We start from the raw sequence: 19,598 nt of genomic DNA, 5'->3' as shown, positions 1-19,598 counted from the left end.
CATTGGATTTTATTTTTAATTTGGGATTTTTATTGGTTTTTGATTTAATACTGCTAGTAGTAGGAAAAGACTAGGGTTTTCAAAAAGATAAATGTTTTTCAAAGATACCATGGACACTCACCCGATTTTAAGAGCTTCTGTAAGAAATAACGTTTTAAAACAAAAATATATTAATAACGTTTTAATGTGAATAACTTTTTGACAATAACTCACATTTGGAAAATGAACGACACGTCTTAAAATCAACTTTAAGATCACACATGATTAAATAGAAAAGGGGCTTTCAATGACATCACATTTACGAAAAACACTTCAATATGACATCGCTAGATTCAGCCATAACGTCCAGGACGGGTTTGGGGTGTTACATTTTGCACCCCAATGTTTAAATTTTTTGAGTAGGTTTGTAATGCTTTGTTTGTTCCATTGTATTATTGATCAGAAAAATGAGTTCAAATAAAAGTGTTTAAAAAAATGTTAATAACAATAATTTAGGGACACTCTTTTGAAGTGTTAGGCTAAGTAGCTAAAGAGGTCGTTGTTTTCTCCATCCATCTGTTTAGTTAAAAGCCTTCACTTTTTGAGTGAATTCCATTCAAATTATGGCATGATGTAATACCTGGCAGTCTAGTGTTTGCTCCATTGAGGTTGTCAAGTAAAGAAATCATGTGACAAGATGAATTCCCTATAGAAAGTAATGATTATAACTAAAATTTTGGATACATAAGAATAATGAAATTGAATTTAGAGGAAAGATATTTTAAATATATTAGGAGAGGTCTGCTGTAGCTATAATTGCATAAATATTTAGGAACTTTTATTTTTAGGAAACATTTTCTGCACTTCATTTGCTGAACAAGTCTATAGAACTTGAACCATTCTTTTTTTATTTAGAAGACAATTGAGAATAGAGGTGAAAAAATATATTTCAAAAAGTCCAGTGATATATTTGGTAAATGTAATGTTTTGGCAAACTTATGCATACCTATATTCATGCATATTCATACATATTTTCTTGAGGACAAGCAATAATTTAGGTTTGGGGGTGGGATAACTCTTGAAAAGAGGTATATTTCAGACTTTTAAACTGAAGTATTTGCTTTTAATTAAGAAAATATGTTTTCATTTTAGACTTATTATTAGACATTGCATATTAAAGCTTGGATTGTGTAATTGTAAATTTATATTACTTTTAATTGCCGGGAAAGAGGTTTGATAGTTTTTGATCGTAGATGCAGGTAGGATGAAAGAAAAGAGAAGCAAGAAAAGAGAAAAAGGAAAATAGAAAGAAGGATGTGAAACATTGCAATGGTAAATGGTGGGACAAATTGCCAATAGAAATGCCATGGCAATTCAAGGAAGATGACGAAGGACTCAATCCATGTCACCCTTACCCAACTATACGTGTACCAGATAAATCACCCTAAAAAGAAGAGTAAAAACTATGTGCTAAGAGGGATGGATCTACCCTATAAAAGGAGGAGAGAGAAGAGAAGAAAAACACACACGGATTGTGAGGAGAAAAATAAAAAAAGGGAGTAGTTACTCTCTCTGCAACAGAATCTGGTGGAGTAATTCTGAAGAGAAGAAGAAGGGGTAGCTAAAGAATGGAGACTATAGACAAGAAGGAGGGGAAGAGAAATCTGCCTTGGGTTTTGCGTAGAATCTAGATAAGAAGTTAGAGTGCAATAAGAACTTCCTATAGTTCTGCCTTTATTCTATTTTCTTAGTGTTGAATTCTATGATTTGTGAAACTTGAAATATGTTGAAGAATGATTTTGTTTTAGATTTCATTGCGCAACCCATGAGCTAATTATTTTCGGGTTGGAATTATTTGGGTGAAAATTGAATTAACTGTAATACCCATGATATGCTTGTGATTAAATTTACTGTTTCATATTATTCTTGTTATTTGGAATGCATGCAAGCTCTAGACATAGTTGATTGCATGTTATGAATTTATATGGATTTGAATACGAAAGGATTAAATACATTAGATCATTAATCTATTGATACAAGTGAATACTTGAAAGAATATTTTTAGCAATCTAGACCTAGAAGATGCGATTCGTATAGGTATAGAACGATAGTTGGATTATCATTTGTGAGTCTTGTAGACATACATAAACTTCGAATAATAATCAAAGTTTAACTCTCGAAAAATGTAGACTGTAGTAGTAAATATCTGAGCATTAGTTTAGTCATAATTTTGCCATGGCATTATTATGTTATGAAAATATTTCCTGAGTAATTCCAACCTTTATCATTCAATAGCAGAAACACTCTCTACTTGATCTTTGTGAATTGCCACGACATTTGAATTGTTTGATCATTTTCTTAGTTATATTAGTTCATTCATAAATTCTTTCACCAACTTATACTGTTTCTTTTGTACAATTTCATTATTTAAATGTTCAAAAATACTTACCAATTCGAATCAGCTTCCGATCCCTTTGGAGACAATACTCACTCATCATTATATTACTTAAATCGACGTCTACACTTGCACATTTACATTATTTACATGCAACAGTGAGGCCATGAGGGCTATACCAGCGTATGGGCCAAGAACTCTAAATTTTTCCCTAGGATCGTACACATCGTTCTGATCGATCGTAGGCCTTCCGTGGGGTCAATATGTAATCAAATAGATTGTAAAATATGAAATCTGATCATCTATTAGTATAAATTATGATATCTGTTCGTATATTTGAGATGTTTTATGAAATAAACCTTGTAATAGGCTATGAGTAACCTGAAAAAAATGCTATGTATACTTTGTATTTGTTATGTCATGCATATATAACTGTAACATGTCTGATTTTTGATTTGGTTTGTATTCGTGTCTGGGATAGGTTATGCTATGTGGAGGAAGTATTTCTGTGAATGGCAATAACTTGCCTAATACACTGGTAGCTCTACTGCAAATATTTTGTAAAGTGTCATACCGACATGATATGGTGTGTAAGGTTGGATGGGTGTTTATACCTCCTATGATGTATTGGGATGGTCGGAGATGGTGTGTAGCAGATAGGGTAAGAATATATTTTTGTATTTGTAATGCTATGATATGAATTTGTTTTTGCTAAATCTGTTTGTTATATATTAACTAAATAAGTTATTTATTACACATAGAGTTTTGAAAACTCATTTTCTATTTGACTGATAATTTTAAGTAATCTTCAGACTTAGGCGGGTCAGTGCCACGGGAGCTCGGTTACAATAATTTTCTTTATCTGAATTCATTTAAATTTAGTTTAAGTGTTCTGTAATATTTGGACTATTTTTTTTTTTTGGATTTTATTTTCAAGTTTTGCATGATCCTGTTTAAAATGTTTTATCAAAAATGCCTATTTCTTACGAAACAACTGATTTCAAGAAAATAAACTTTGTTATTCCAAAACATAACGTTTTGAGAAATTCTGCTAGAAAGTGTTCGTTTTTAGAAGATGTAAGCAAACATCCTTTCCAACTAAAAAGTAAAGTTAGATATGTTTTCCATTAAATCAAATTTTTCTTTAAGTAATGAAATTTTACGACACTTTTTGAAATTTATGAAAACTGAAATTAGAACCATTTTACGTAACATCTTCAAATTTGGCCATAATGTCTAGGCCGGGTTTGGTGTGTTACATTGGCATTGCTTAATGATGTTAATCTTAATTAATAATTAGATTAGACATGTATCTATATACCGTATCATAGTGGATGGAAAGAGGAAGTTCATTTTCTTCATCCTCTCTATCACCGTGTTTCTTCCTTTTTGAGCTAAGAAAGTCTGTTGACCTTTTTGCTATTGCATGGTAAGCTAAATCGAACCTATTGTGCAAGAATTTTATGTTTTTCAGATTGTTGTGTTTCAATCTAGTTAATGGTGGTGTTTGTTTCTAAATTTGTTAAGAATTTTATGCGATTACCATTGTTGAATTCTTGAAATTGTAGTGTTAATGACTATATTAGAAGTGAAGCTATGAAAAAGGATCACTTGATAAAGTGAAAATTTGTTGGTTCTGAATATCAAGGCTTAAGTATAAACATTTCAAAACCAGTTTTAGATTTCTATAAACTTTGTTATAAAAAGGTTCAATGGTATAATGTGTTAGGCTTAAGGGAATTTTGAGTAATAGAATTGAATTGATTTATACGCATTATAAGCTAACAAATTATGTTGGTTCATATAAAATTAAATTAGAATTATGTTATAGATCAAGACTTGAATATGCCAAGAGAAGATCGCGGGAAGAGAAAAGTTGTTGAGTAGACTTTATTGTGGTGTGTTACCATTCCGCCAGGTAAGTTCATTGTCACACTCGGTTTTCATTAAGGACTCGAATTTAAAGGAAGTTTTGGAGTTAGTTGAATAAATATGGAAGTTGGTGAGCTCTACTAGAATATCCAGAAATTTTAATACTACCTGGGCAATTAATTGGGTTTCAATTCTAGTTTGGTTAAGATGGAATCGATTGATTCATAGTTGAAGACATAATGATTATCGATGAATGACTAATAGAGATTCAGAGACCATGTAGCAGAGTTATATATATAGATAAGAAGAGATATTCCAATTAAAGATATTTTTCTCCATTCTACATGCAAAATCCTTCCCACCTACATTTTCTTATTCAATTGTTCTAAAGAAGAAGAAAATTCAGGACAGCTTTGCATGGAGCATTAGTCGTGAGACTCGAAGTTTGGAAGTAGAGAAACTAAGAAACTGGTAAGCTTTCTTATCTTTCTATACTTGTGGATTGTAAGAAGAATAAAAGTAAGGATTCTTAATGATTTTCTGTAAAATGAGTTCTGGATTTTTATGGTTTGAAAACCTTTGGTTTAACAAATAAACGGCTGTCATGCTTAGCTGTCAGGATGAAGGAGGATTTAGCGTTTGGACAAGCTAAGCTAATGAGGATAAAGGAGTTCAGGTGAGTTTTTGTACTATACTTTTGGATGAATTATGGATGACTGTTGTGTTGTGATCTAAGTTTATGTCTGCAATGAACTCTATTTAAGATTTTGGTGGTTCATGAGTACGGTGAATAAGCATGGCATATGTGTTTAAGGCTGCATAAATTCAAGAAAGTATGCAAGTACGTTATGTATGATAGGACAGTGTATTGTTGTATCTAATGTGGCATACTCCTTAGTGCAATAGTCTTTGGAATGTTATGTATGAAATGCATGTCTATATTATTATGCCAAGTACGGAGGGAATTTACCTTGACTGGGTAGATGAAAATAGGAAAAATTGGCGGAATGGAGGAATGGAGGAATAGGAGAGCTGATAAGAGGATACAAGGGAGTTTGGACGACATCGTGGAATGGTATTGTTGATTGTAAATGTGTAATGAAAATGTGTAAGTGTACACGTCGATTCAAGTAATATAATGATGAGTGGGTATCGTTTCCACAGGGATCAAAAATTGATTAGAATTGGTAAGTATTACTATAGATTTAACTAATGAATCTGTGCAAAAAAAAAAAAACAAAGTATAAATTGGTGAAGGAAATTAATGAACGAACTAATAATATCGATTATAATTGATAATTGACAAAACAATCTGAATGTTGTGAAAATTCACAAAGAACAAGTAGAGAGTATTTCTACTGTGAATGAATAAGATTGGAATTACTCAGGGAAAGATTTTTACAACATAATAATGCCATGGAAAAATTTTGACTAAACTACTGCCTAGAGAATTACTATTGCAGTCTACTTCTTTCGAGAGTTAAAATTTAGTTATTACTTGGAGTTTGTGTATGTCTACAAGACTCACAAATGATAACCACACTAACATTCTTCACCTGTACAAATCACACTTTCTATGTCTAGAGTGTTGCGAATTCTTTCGAGTACTTGGCTGCATCAATTGATTAATAATCTAATGTATTTAGACCTTTTAAATTCAAATCCATCTAAGAATATAACAAGCAATAAACTATGTCTAGAGGTTGCATGCATGCATTCTAAATAAACAAGAATTGAATGAAATAGTGACTTTAATCAAAATCATATCATGGGCATTACAGATAATTCAATATTCACCAAAATAACTCCAACCCAAAGGAAATTAGCTCATGGGTTGTGCAATGAAATCCAAAATTAAATCATTCATCACCATTCTTCAAGTTTACGAATCACATAAATTAAAACCAAGAAAAATAAAACAAAGGCAAAACTGCCGGACGTTCTCGGTACATTCCAACTTCTTCACAAGATTTTACGCAAAACCCAAGGCAGGTTTCTCTTCCCCTCTTCGCGTTTGTGATCTCCTCTTTTTAGCTGCTACCTTATCTTTCTCTTCTAAATTTTCCACACAGTTTTCCCACATGATTCTATTATAGAGAGAGAAATTACTATTTTTTTTCTTTTCTTTTTACAATCTGTGTCCTTTGTCTCTTCTCTCTCCTCCTTTTATAGGGTAGATCCATCCCTCTCAGCATACATATTTTGCTCTTCTTTTTCAGGGTGATTTATCTGGTACACGTACAATTGGCTGAGAGTGACGTGGATTGAGTGGTGCGTCATATTCCTAGAATTTCCATGGCAATTTTGTTGGAAATCTATCCCACTATTTTCCATGGAAATGTTTCACTTCCTTCGTTCTCTTTTTCTTTTCCTCTTTCCTTTTTCTTGCCTCTTTCATCCTACCTGCACTTACTACCAATGACTACCAAATCTCTTTTCTAGGAATTAAAAGTAACATAAATTTACAGTTAAAACACAATCCAAGATTTAGTATGTAATGCTCTAATAATAAGTCTAAAATGCAAACATATTTTATTAATTACAAGCAATAATTCAGTTTAGAGGCCTGAAATATAACTCTTTTCAAGAGTTATTAGGTATCTATTGGCTCGCTAGAGCGACACCATGACAAAGGTCTATCGACTCTATGGAATGATACCGCGATGGCGATTATTGACAGACCCTTCAGGGCGACACGTGTAAATGACATATAGGTCATTCAGGGTGATACTGTGTAAACAATATATAAGTCCTTTGAGACAGTACCGTGTAATCGATATATAGGTCCTTCGAGGTGACACGGTGTAAATGGTATATAGGTCTTTTGGGGTGACTCCTCAAAAAGGGTTATTTGATTCTTCAGAATCAAAAGACCATAATTAAGCCATCGTGTGGTCTAGTGGCGAGTAGGTACAATTCATGGTAACAATAGAGTCAACCGAGATGGCGAATAAGAAGACTATTGGGGCATAAAAAGGGAGGTTCTTGTTAACTCACGTAGCGAGTAAGTTCATAGAATAATTAGGGTGCGTTGAAAGTGCGAATAAGTATACTAAATAGAAGGGCCCGCCAAATGGAAAAAGTAGTGGGATTTGTTAAAAGCACCTTAGATGCGACATATGAGAAATAAATGGATGTTTCCTTCAAAGATACTTGAGCACAAGTATTCGCCATAGATATTGTAGAATCGTTTGCTAAGGGTACGTAACAATTCATCGAATCCTTGAAATTTCAAGTGTAATTGACAAAGGGGTCCCTAGAAAAGTGGGGAATCCACCAAGGATCATTTTAAGGTAAGGATTTCCAAAAATGGTCTAATCGAAAAAGTTTGCTAAAGACTTATAGAGATAAAGCGATGTCCAGTTAAGACTATGTAGCGTGGGAAAGTCCACAAGAACTATCAAATGTAGAAGTCCGCTAAGCACACTACTTAGGGTGGAAAGCCCGTCAAAAAATAGAGAAAGAAACAAAAGTCTATCAAGGTTATATAGCACAAGGAAGACCATGTGGGACTACCAAAGGTGGAAACCACCAAGGGATAACTGAGTAGGAGATAGTCCATTGGGAACTATCTATAAATTGGAGCATCTTAAAGGGTTGGACTAAGGTAAATAAATACAGTGGGGTTACATTGCGGGTACGAGTCCGCCATGAAAAAAAAGGGTGTTTAATTAGTCAGCCAAGAATCATATTCAAGTTCATCAATAAGGATATTAGAAGGAGACCCTATTAAAAAAAGATCCATGTTGGCAAAAATGGGTATCAATTATGAGTCATATCATGAAGGGTATAAAGGAAGCTTGGAATGATGATAAATAGGGTCAATACCCATAAGAAAATATTATTAGATAAAACATAGTCATGGCCAGGCCCATGATTGTCCACTGATAATTAACTCAGAGAAAACAAGGCATTAGCTACACCAGCGAAATTTATGAATTTTCCTACAAAATTTAGGGAGTTTTAACTTTGTGCATAAAATCTCATTTTCCCAAAATTTAAAAAGTCTTCTATGAATTCCAATGCATAGGATCTTTGTAACACTCCATACACGGTCTGGTCGCTAAAGTTGAGCTATAGACCGTTACATTAGCCATCTAAATGACTTTCTATTAACACCCAACCTAACCTCCAACACACTATGTAACAGCCTGATTTTGGGGCCAGTCGAAACAGTGGTTTCGAGACCACAACTCTGACGTAGAAATATCCATTTTTATTATATTTTTATGGTCTACAATTTTATGGAACTAATCTGTGAAAATCTCGTTAAAACAATTTAACGTTTGGGCACTCAATTTAGTCAAAAGGACTAAATTGTAAAAGGTGCAAATGTTGAGTTCTACTTGTTAAAGGTGTCCAATTACTATGAGATTTTAAATTAGAGGTTCTTAATTGATAATTAAGCCATTTGTTAAGTTAATGGACAAAAATGGAGATGGTGAGATAAAATTTTAAAGTTTGCAAAAAGGATATTTTGGTCTTTTGGTAAATAAAAGAATAAAAAAGGAAAATAAAGCAAAAATTGTGTCCATCTTCTTCCACCTTGGCCGAATTTTACAAGGAGACCATAGCTAGGGTTTTTTCAACTTTCAAGCTTGACTGTATGTGACAGCCTGAAAATGACCCTAGTCGGAATGTGGTTTCGGGACCACAAAACCGAGGCATAAAAATAATTTAAAATTTATTTTGATGCCTATAATATGTGTTAACTCATGTGTGACATTTTTGATGTTTTGATTTAGAGTTATAAATGTGAATTTCACTAGAAAGGACCTAGTAGTAAACTTTAGAAGTATGATGGGGAAATGTGTGATGACTAGTGGATCATGCATGCAAAATGAGGGTTTGCATGTCAAATTTCCCATATATCATAAGTAGTGGCCGCCATGATGGGCTTATATGCACATAATATGTATTAATTATTAGTTAGTAGCTTATATTTTATAACATAAGTAAATAAAATAAGGAAAGAGAAAAGAAACAAAGGAGTCTTTCTCATGTTTTCTTCTTGGCCGATTCTAAGAGAGGAAGAGGAGGAGCCATTCGGCCATGGTAGGCCTTCATTAAGGTAAGAAACTCAAGCTAGTCCTTTAAAATCTTAGCATGGTTTTAAGCTAGATTCTAAGTCCTTACTTAACCATGCCGAAATCTTTGAAATGGATGGTGATATGAACATTCGGCCATGGTAGAGGTTAAAGAAAAATGGTGGTAATGTTATATATTTTGATAAGTATGTTAAATGGTTTGAGATTTGAACTAGTCATCAAATCCTCTAGGTAGCCCATGCTAAGAATTTTGAATTTTGGGATGACTAGAACTTTCTACCATGGTAGCTATTGAGGATTTAGGTTTGTGTTTCATGTTAAATTGGATGAATCTTGGTGTAAGGGTGTTTGAACTAAACTAATGATCAAATAGGTGCATAGATACAAAATGGAAAGAATCGGCCTAAGTGTTTTAGTCATTGACATATATATATATATATATGTTGCCGAATGTGTGCTTAAGGAATTGGTTAAGTACATTGTTGTTAAATGCTTGTTGCTAAGGAATTTTGAATGGGTTATAAATTGAGTTTAATCTTCGAGGACCATTGGTTTGGACACCTAGTGCCGAATGTGTTCAGACGCAACTTACCAAGTGCATAAATATGATAATGCTATTGTGACAGCCCAAAATTGACCCTAGTCGGGAAGTGGTTTCGGGACCGCTAAACCGAGTCACCGAAATGTTGGAACGTAATATTTATTGTCTAGAATATGTGAATATGAATGTGTGAAAATTTCATGTTTGGATTTTGCTTAATTGTAGATGAATTTTTGTGATTAGGACTTATGTGAGAAAACTTAGAAATGTGCTAGGCAAATGTAAGTGGCCTATTAGTGCATGTAATCAAAGGGTGGACTTGCATGTCAAATTCCCTTTGATATTAGCTAATGGCCGCCATGACAAGAGTGATGGGCAAGGGAAACATGTTTCCAACATGTTAGGCTAGTGATGTATGTAGGAAACAATAAAATAGAAAGCTAGTAGTAAAGAAATAAAAAAAGAAGAAGAAAATGGTGAATGTCCCCCCATTGCCGTGAGTTGAGGAAGAAAAAAGAAAAAATCCTTGTTGTTCATCCATTCTCATTTTTGTTACAATTACCATGACTTGAGAAGAAGAAGGAGTGTTCATGTTTTCTTTCTTTTGCAATTGTTATAACTAGAAGAAGAAGAGGAAGCAATAATAGAGAAATACAATGGAGCAAATCAAATAGGTGATTTCCATCTTGGAGGAATTTTCATTCAGTTCTTTGCAAATATTTTATATTTCTTCCTAAGCTGTTCGGTTTTAAGTGTTGCGATGCTTGAGATTGTTGTTGCATGCGACATGCATGTAAGATTTTGATAGTTTTGTTTGGTGAGTGTGGATTAATTTGCTCACGGAAACCGTGGCTAAATGGTGAAGTAAATGGTGTTGTATGGCTGCTCAAATATGTGTTGACGTGTGCAATTGTGACTATCTTATTATGCTGCCTTAATTTGCTTTTACATGCTGTCCAATATTGTAAATTTTATGACAAATTCGGTTAAGTTTAATGCATGTCTCATTTGAAAATTCAATGCTGTCCAAAGCTGGACATTTCCATGTTGTTCGGTGAGTCTTTCAAAGGTAACTTTGCTAAATTCTCACATTTAATTTATGGGTACATATACAAGTAATGTTCGGCTATATGGAATGTAAGTATAGGTGTGATCGGTCACGGAAATTTGATATGAAGTTTTGTTAGGTGAGTGGTGAATGGCGAATGAATTATATACATTGTGAGGATGAAATTTGTATATAAATTGTGTATGTGTGCATTCGGACTTTAAGGGTAATGAGATGAAGTTAAGGTGCGAATTTTAGTTCGGGTGATAGAGATAATTCGGTTGAGTTGATTCATGATGTTGTACATTAGAATAAAAAATTTACTACTAAATGTATTTATTCTAGATCAAGACATCAAAGGGGAAAATCAAAGGCGAGCAAAGCAAAGATAATCGAGTAGCCGATCGGAAATCGTTTCATCCAATATAAGGTAAGTCATTAAGCATATATTTGGTATTGATTTAAATGATCATAATATATATGCAATTGTGTTTAATGAGTTGATGTGTAAATGGAAATGTATGTGTATGGAATGATGCCATTGTTGAATGTATAAAGGTAGTAAAATGCTTAAAGTATTGGTCTCGGCACTAAGTGTGCGGGTATAAATGGATACGGTGACGAGATTAGCACTAAGTGTGCATGCTGGAAATATATGGCACTAAGTGTGCATGCTGGAAATATATGGCACTAAGTGTGCGAGCTCGAAGGGTATGGCACTATGTGCGGGCTTAAATCGCATGGCACTAAGTGTGCGAAATCGAGTATTAAGCACTGTGTGTGCGTACTATATATATATATATATATATATCTCCGATCGGACAATTATATGGAGGTGTGTCTCCATCGAGTTGAGTATGGGCAGCGGATCGGGTAAGTACCTTGAGCTCATGACGAATAGGCAATATGTTCATGCTCGGGGTTGAGCTTGGTAAGCTTTAAATCTATGTGATGATTGAAATTCTATGGTTGTGGTGGAAATGAGTTAGTGTGTGAAAATGCCTTAAATATCTTGTTGTGTGGAATATGAAATGTGGATGTATGACTTGGTATGAGATTGAACCGAAAGGTCCGAGGAATTATGGTATAGTTTTGATATGGATGAGTACCTAGCCTCGTTTATTGTTTCATGTTGTGGTAACTTTATTAATGGATGGTTGTTGAATGCTTATGACTTACTGAGTTATAAACTCACTCGGTGTTTTCTTGTCACCCATTTTAGGTCTCTTGGACTCGTATTGTTTGCGTGCTTGGAACCGTCGTTGAAGTCATCACACCGGCTGGAAATCTTTTGGTATTGTCTTCGTAGTTGAACTAGGAGAACATTTGGCATGTATAGGCTATTATGTTTTGTTGAATTGTGGGTTGTAAACTTTAAGCCATGTGAAAAATGGCCTATGTGGTCGTTGAGTGGGATGCTACAACCTATAGCCACGAGTCTTAGAAACTTTAATTTTGATAAGGTGGCCATAATTTGTGTCATGTATGATGGATGATTAGTAAGGTCAAGGAAAGATTCATGAAATTGGTATAGTCTACTGCAGTAACTGTTGCGGACAGCAGCAGTGATATGAGATTGAAAAATCACTAAAAATAGTATAAGTAGAATTAAATAGTGAATAAATTATGAAATTGAACCTTGATGAATCTATTTTCGTATGGATGAAATGAAACGACCATATGAGCAGTATACTGAGAGATATTAAAGTTCTCGTGAGACTGGGCCAGAACGGTTTCTGGATCCCCTGTCTCGGCTTTGAAAATTTACCATAAATTATCCAGAAGGAATTGGAAGTCGTTCCTTATATGTTAAGATTACCCTTTGAGTCTAGTTTCATTAGAAATAAACGGCATGAGCATTGAAGCTCTGTACGAGAAGATATCCAGGTCGTAATGCGCGAAGGTCAGTGTAGTCGACCCCTGTAACATGGGCGACTTTAACTAATAAACTGTACCAATTGGCCCAACCAAAAATTCTAGAAATAAATCCATGGATAGATATATGAGTATAAATTCATGGAAAATTTACAGAATCAATTTCTGAGTTTTGAAACTCGAGATATGATTTTTAAGGCGACAGTGACGCAGTTAGCTAGCCTGCCTAGAACAGCAATCAAATATTGCAAAGAGAGTAATAAGGGAAGTAAGACCGGTAACACCACGTGGTCAAATCCGGTGACGATCACGGGTTTGGGGTGTTACATTTTATTGGTATCAGAGCTATGGTTTAGTCGGTTCTAGGACTACCATAGCGCGTGTGAGTCTAGCTATACATGCCAAATTGTTAGTGCTTAATAATGTGATGACTTCTGACAGTTGAAATTTTTGTCTTGGGTAGCAAATGGAACCCGGGGTAGAGAGACCCTTGGCGGATGACGTTGAAAGTGTAGCGGCTGCTCCGCGCAAGGGACACCGCCTGTTGAGCCTCGGTCATCCGCGAATAATCAAAATGAAGGGCGAAACAAGCCTTCTTCACCATGATGAATGAGTGGGTCGCGCAATATGCCCGAACCAACCCGGCTGTCCAACCATTCCCGAATTTAAATACTCCGCCCCAAGAGTCCGCAATGCCTCCGATTCTCGATCTGTGAGGCTAAGCAAACCACCAGAGACTTGATTAGGAAGTGCGGGCTGAGGAGTTCAAGGCCATAGTCATCGATGATCTTTGAAAGAGCCGAATTCGCTCGATAACACCATTCGAGTGTTAGATGAAATCATGCACACCGATGAATGTCTTAAGTGTGCTATATCCTTGTTGCGAGACTCGACTTACTATTGGTGGAGGACTTTAATTTCCATAGTCCCAAATGAACGCGTTACTTGGGATTTCTTTCAATCAATTTGAAAGAAATACATTAGTCAACGGTTCATCGATCGAAACGTAAGGAATTCTTGGAACTCAAGCAAGGCCGGATGACCGTATCTGAATACGAACATGAGTTCGTAAGACTTAGTCGGTATGCCCGGGAGTGTGTGGCTGATGAGGTTGCTATGTGTAAAAGATTTGAAGAAGGATTGAATGAAGACTTAAAGCTGCTAGTGGGTATTTTGGAGATAAAGGAGTTCGTAACACTAGTCGAACGAGCCTGCAAGGCGGAAGAACTTGGAAAGGAAAAGAAGAAGGCTGAATTTGAAGCAAGAGATTATCGTAAAAGATCGTGAGTAAAGCTCCGTTCTCGCGGTAAAGAAGTTCAGGAGGACACTAATAAGGCGAGGGCGATCGGGAATTTCCATCGAGCCCGACCATTGACGGACTCGAGCTACTTGATAGCTAGTGTGGGCAATAATCGTCAAGAGAGACTGAATGCCCCAATGTGGAAGACGACACCTAGGTGAATGTTGGGTAAGTCTCATTAATAGGGCTGTTATGGATGCGGTTCAAGGACCACTTCATTAGAGATTGCACGGAGCTAGATGAGAGGAATAAGACGCAAGGTGCAAGACCTAGTGGAACGACGGTGGAGGTAGGCCCCGAGAATTTCGGAGGTAGGGGTGGTAATTAGAGAGGAGCCTCTAATACGGCTATCCGATCCGAGACCGTGCTCTGCTAGAGCATATTCCATCCGCGCACGAGAGGAGTGCAAATAATGAGGTAGTCCGAGTCGAGTCTCTTGATTTAAAAGGAGTGCCGCGATAATATCTTCTATGACCGCCGGAGACATATGAAAAGGGTGTGAAACATACCTTGCGTATGTGCTTGAAAGTAAAGAGACGGAAGGAAACTCGAATCGGTACCAGTGGTTTGTGAGTATTCAGATGTTTTTCCGAGGAGTTACCGGATTGCCACGAGTTCGAGAAGTGGAATTCGCATCGGTTGTACCGGTACTACGCCGATTTCAATAGCCCGTATCGTATGGCATTAACGGAATTAAAGGAATTGAAGGTTCAATTGCAAGAATTGACGGATAGAGGTTTCGCTCGATCGAGTTTTTCTCCATGGGGCACCAAGATTGTTTGTGAAAAGAGGTACGGTCACTACTGAATTCTTGGTGATGCCGTTTGGGCTCACTAATGCCCCTGCGGTATTTATGGATTTAATGAATAGAATTTTCAGGCCATACTTGGATCGGTTCGTAGTTGTATTTATTGATGACATTTTGGTATATTCGAGAGATGAAACCGAACATGCTGAGCACCTGAGGCTAGTGTTGCAAATTTTACGAGATAGGCAGTTATACGCAAAGTTCAAGAATGTGAATTTTGGTTGAAAGAGGTTAGCTTTTGGGGCACGTGGTGTCCGTGATCGGTGTCGAGGTGGACCCGAACAAAATTTCAGCCATAGTCGATTGGAAACCTCCGAAGAATGTTACCGAAGTTAGGAGCTTTTTGGGGCTTGCCGGATACTATCGACGATTTGTGAAAGGTTTTTCGGTGATAGCTGCACCGATGACAAAACTACTTCAAAAAGATGTTAAGTTCGAGTGGTCGGAACGCTGTCAAGAAAGTTTCGATCGACAAAAAAAAAAACTTGTTTAACCGAGGCCCCGGTACTAGTACAGTGAGTCCAGTAAAGAGTTTTCATATCTGATGACGCATCCTTGCTTGGGTTAGGTTGTGTGTTGATGCAAGAAGGTCGAGTTGTGGCTTACGCGTCGAGACAACTACAGCCGCATGAGAGAAACTATCCGACCCATGACCTTGAACTAGCAGCCATAGTGTTCGCCTTGAAGATGTAGCGGCATTACTTGTTTGGAGAAAGGTGTCACATTTATTCGGACCACAAGAGTCTAAAATATTCGATGACTCAGAGAGATTTAAACCTGCGACAAAGACGTTGGCTTGAGTTGTTGAAAGACTATGAACTCATCATTGATTATCACCCGGGAAAGGCCAACGTGGTGGCCGATGCTTTAAGTCGCAAGGCACTATTTGCTTTGAGAGCGATGGATGCTCATCTATCCGTTTCACCTGATGAGGTGCTAGTAGTCGAATTAGAGACCAAACTGTTATTGATTCATCAAGTACTTGAATCTCAGAAGGTCGACGCCGAATTGGTCGCTAAGCGAGCCGAATGTGTTTCGAATGAGGAATCGGAATTTCAGATTGATGACAATGATTGCTTGACGTTCAAGGGTCGATTATGTATTCCAAGGAATTCGGAACTTGTTTCGATGATTTTGAGCAAGACTCATAGTAGTCGAATGTCAGTCCACCCGGGTAGTACTAAAATGTACAATGACCGAAAACGCCAATTTTGGTAGCCCGGTATGAAACGAGACATTTCAGAATTTGTTTCAAAGTGTTTGATATGTCAACAAGTGAAAGCGGAGCATCAAGTGCCATCGGGATTACTTCAGCCAATCATGATATCCGAATGGAAATGGGATCGAGTAACAATGGACTTTGTGTCTGGGTTACCATTGACTCAGAATAAGAAAGACTCGGTTTGGGTCATTGTTGATAGACTGACCAAGACTGCTCATTTTATCCCTGTCCGCACGGATTTTTCACTTGATAAATTGGCAGAATTATACGTCTCCCAAATTGTTCGATTGCATGGGGTACCTATTTCTATCGTGTCGGATAGAGACCCAAGATTTACATCGTGATTTTGGAAGAAATTGCAAGAGGCTTTGGGTACCAAATTGCATTTTAGCACTGCTTGTCATCCCCAAACCGATGGTCAATACGGACGGATAATTTAAATACTCGAGGATATGTTGAGATGTTGCATCCTTGAGTTTAGTGGGTCATGGGAACGGTATTTACCTTTGATTGAATTCGCCTACAACAATAGTTTTCAATCAAGTATTAAGATGGCGCCTTACGAGGCTTTATACGATCGTAAATGCCGTACCCCATTATTCGGACCGAACTTAGTGAAAGTAAAATCTTGAGGTTGATTTGATTAAGGATGCCGAGAGAAAGTTCGAGTAATTCGTGAAAGTTTGAAAGTCGCCGGATCGCCAAAAGTCGTATGCGGATTTGAAAAGAAAAGACATTGAATATCAGGTTGGAGACAAAGTATTTCTCAAAGTTTCACCCTGGAAGAAGGTGTTTAGATTTGGCCGTAAGGGCAAATTGAGTCCGAGGTTCATCGGGCCGTATGAAGTATCCGAACGAGTTGGGCGTTAAACACCGATTAATTTTGCCCCGAGCTTGAAAAGATTCACAACGTTTTCATGTCTCGATGCTTGACGATATAGGTCTGACCGACACACGTAATTACTCCATCTGAGGTCGAGGTTCAGCCTAATTTGAGCTATGAAGAAGAACCGATTCGTATCCTAGCACGTGAAGTGAAAGAGTTGCGAAACAAAAAGGTTCCACTAGTGAAAGTGTTATGGCTCAAACACGGATAGAAGAAGCTACTTGGGAGCCCGAGAACTCTATGAAAGAGCGATACCCAAACTTGTTTACGGTAAGATTTTCGGGACGAAAATTTCTTAAGTGGGGAGAGTTGTGACAGCCCAAAATTGACCCTAGTCGGAAGTGGTTTGGGACCGCTAAACCGAGTCACCGAAATGTTGGAACGTAATATTTATTGTCTAGAATATGTGAATATGAATGTGTGAAAATTTCATGTTTGGATTTTGCTTAATTGTAGATGAATTTTGTGATTAGGACTTATGTGAGAAAACTTAGAAATGTGCTAGGCAAATGTAAGTGGCCTATTAGTGCATGTAATCAAAGGGTGGACTTGCATGTCAAATTCCCTTTGATATTAGCTAATGGCCGCCATGACAAGAGTGATGGGCAAGGAAACATGTTTCCAACATGTTAGGCTAGTGATGTATGTAGGAAACAATAAAATAGAAAGCTAGTAGTAAAGAAATAAAAAAAAAAGAAGAAAATGGTGAATGTCCCCCATTGCCGTGAGTTGAGGAAGAAAAAGAAAAATCCTTGTTGTTCATCCATTCTCATTTTGTTACAATTACCATGACTTGAGAAGAAGAAGGAGTGTTCATGTTTTCTTTCTTTTGCAATTGTTATAACTAGAAGAAGAAGAGGAAGCAATAATAGAGAAATACAATGGAGCAAATCAAATAGGTGATTTCCATCTTGGAGGAATTTTCGGTCAGTTCTTTGCAAATATTTTATATTTCTTCCTAAGCTGTTCGGTTTTAAGTGTTGCGATGCTTGAGATTGTTGTTGCATGCGACATGCATGTAAGATTTTGATAGTTTTGTTTGGTGAGTGTGGATTAATTTGCTCACGGAAACCGTGGCTAAATGGTGAAGTAAATGGTGTGGTATGGCTGCTCAAATATGTGTTGACGTGTGCAATTGTGACTATCTTATTATGCTGCCTTAATTTGCTTTTACATGCTGTCCAATATTGTAAATTTTATGACAAATTCGGTTAAGTTTAATGCATGTCTCATTTGAAAATTCAATGCTGTCCAAAGCTGGACATTTCCATGTTGTTCGGGTGAGTCTTTCAAAGGTAACTTTGCTAAATTCTCACATTTAATTTATGGGTACATATACAAGTAATGTTCGCTATATGGAATGTAAGTATAGGTGTGATCGGTCATGGAAATTTGATATGAAGTTTTGTTAGGTGAGTGGTGAATGGCGAATGAATTATATACATTGTGAGGATGAAATTTGTATATAAATTGTGTATGTGTGCATTCGGACTTTAAGGGTAATGAGATGAAGTTAAGGTGCGAATTTTAGTTCGGGTGATAGAGATAATTCGGTTGAGTTGATTCATGATGTTGTACATTAGAATAAAAAATTTACTACTAAATGTATTTATTCTAGATCAAGACATCAAAGGGGAAAATCAAAAGCGAGCAAAGCAAAGATAATCGAGTAGCCGATGGAAATCGTTTCATCCAATATAAGGTAAGTCATTAAGCATATATTTGGTATTGATTTAAATGATCATAATATATATGCAATTGTGTTTAATGAGTTGATGTGTAAATGGAAATGTATGTGTATGGAATGATGCCATTGTTGAATGTATAAAGGTAGTAAAATGCTTAAAGTATTGGTCTCGGCACTAAGTGTGCGGGTATAAATGGATACGGTGACGAGATTAGCACTAAGTGTGCATGCTGGAAATATATGGCACTAAGTGTGCATGCTGGAAATATATGGCACTAAGTGTGCGAGCTCGAAGGGTATGGCACTATGTGTGCGGGCTTAAATCGCATGGCACTAAGTGTGCGAAATCGAGTATTAAGCACTGTGTGTGCGTACTCTATATATATATATATATATATATATATATATATCTCCGATCGGACAATTATATGGAGGGTGTGTCTCCATCGATGTAACACCCCGAACCCGAGACCATCGCCGGTGTCGGACACGAGGGGTTAACAAGCCAAGTCCACATATTTTGCCCACCAATTTGACATTTCCAGTCAGGCTGGAAAACTGCATCACCGTCGCCTTAAAAATCATATCTCGAGTTCCAAAACTCGGAAACTGGTTTCATAAATTTTCCCTGAATTTAGACTCATATATCCATCCATGGATTTATTTCTAGAATTTTTCGTTGGGCCAATTGGTACAGTTTATTAGTTAAAGTTACCCATGTTACAGGGATCGACTGCTTTGACCTTCGCGCGTTACAACTTGAATATCTCTCTGCAAAGGGCTTTAATACTGGTGCCGTTTGTTTCTAATGAAACTAGACTCAAAATGGAATCTGTACATATAAGGCATGACTCCTAATTCTTTCTGGATAATTTATAGTAAATTTGTAAAGTTTCGACAGGGGACCCAGAAACCATTCTGGCCCTGTCTCACAATA

At 36.6% G+C, this 19,598-nt stretch overlaps 1 long non-coding RNA gene across 1 annotated transcript; it reads left to right on the top strand.

Moving 5' to 3' along the window:
- The first annotated feature begins 1,017 nt into the window (after positions 1–1,017).
- Positions 1,018–1,615, top strand: LOC128286464 (uncharacterized). Its single transcript, XR_008277041.1, has 2 exons — positions 1,018–1,067; positions 1,233–1,615. It is a non-coding gene; the product is annotated as an uncharacterized LOC128286464 (long non-coding RNA).
- The last annotated feature ends 17,983 nt before the right edge of the window (positions 1,616–19,598 follow it).

This window comes from Gossypium arboreum, chromosome 13, assembly GCF_025698485.1.
Source record: "Gossypium arboreum isolate Shixiya-1 chromosome 13, ASM2569848v2, whole genome shotgun sequence".
Classification (NCBI taxonomy): Eukaryota; Viridiplantae; Streptophyta; class Magnoliopsida; order Malvales; family Malvaceae; genus Gossypium; species Gossypium arboreum.
Note: the sequence above shows the minus strand (reverse complement) of the source record. Positions and strands in the feature narration are given on the sequence as shown.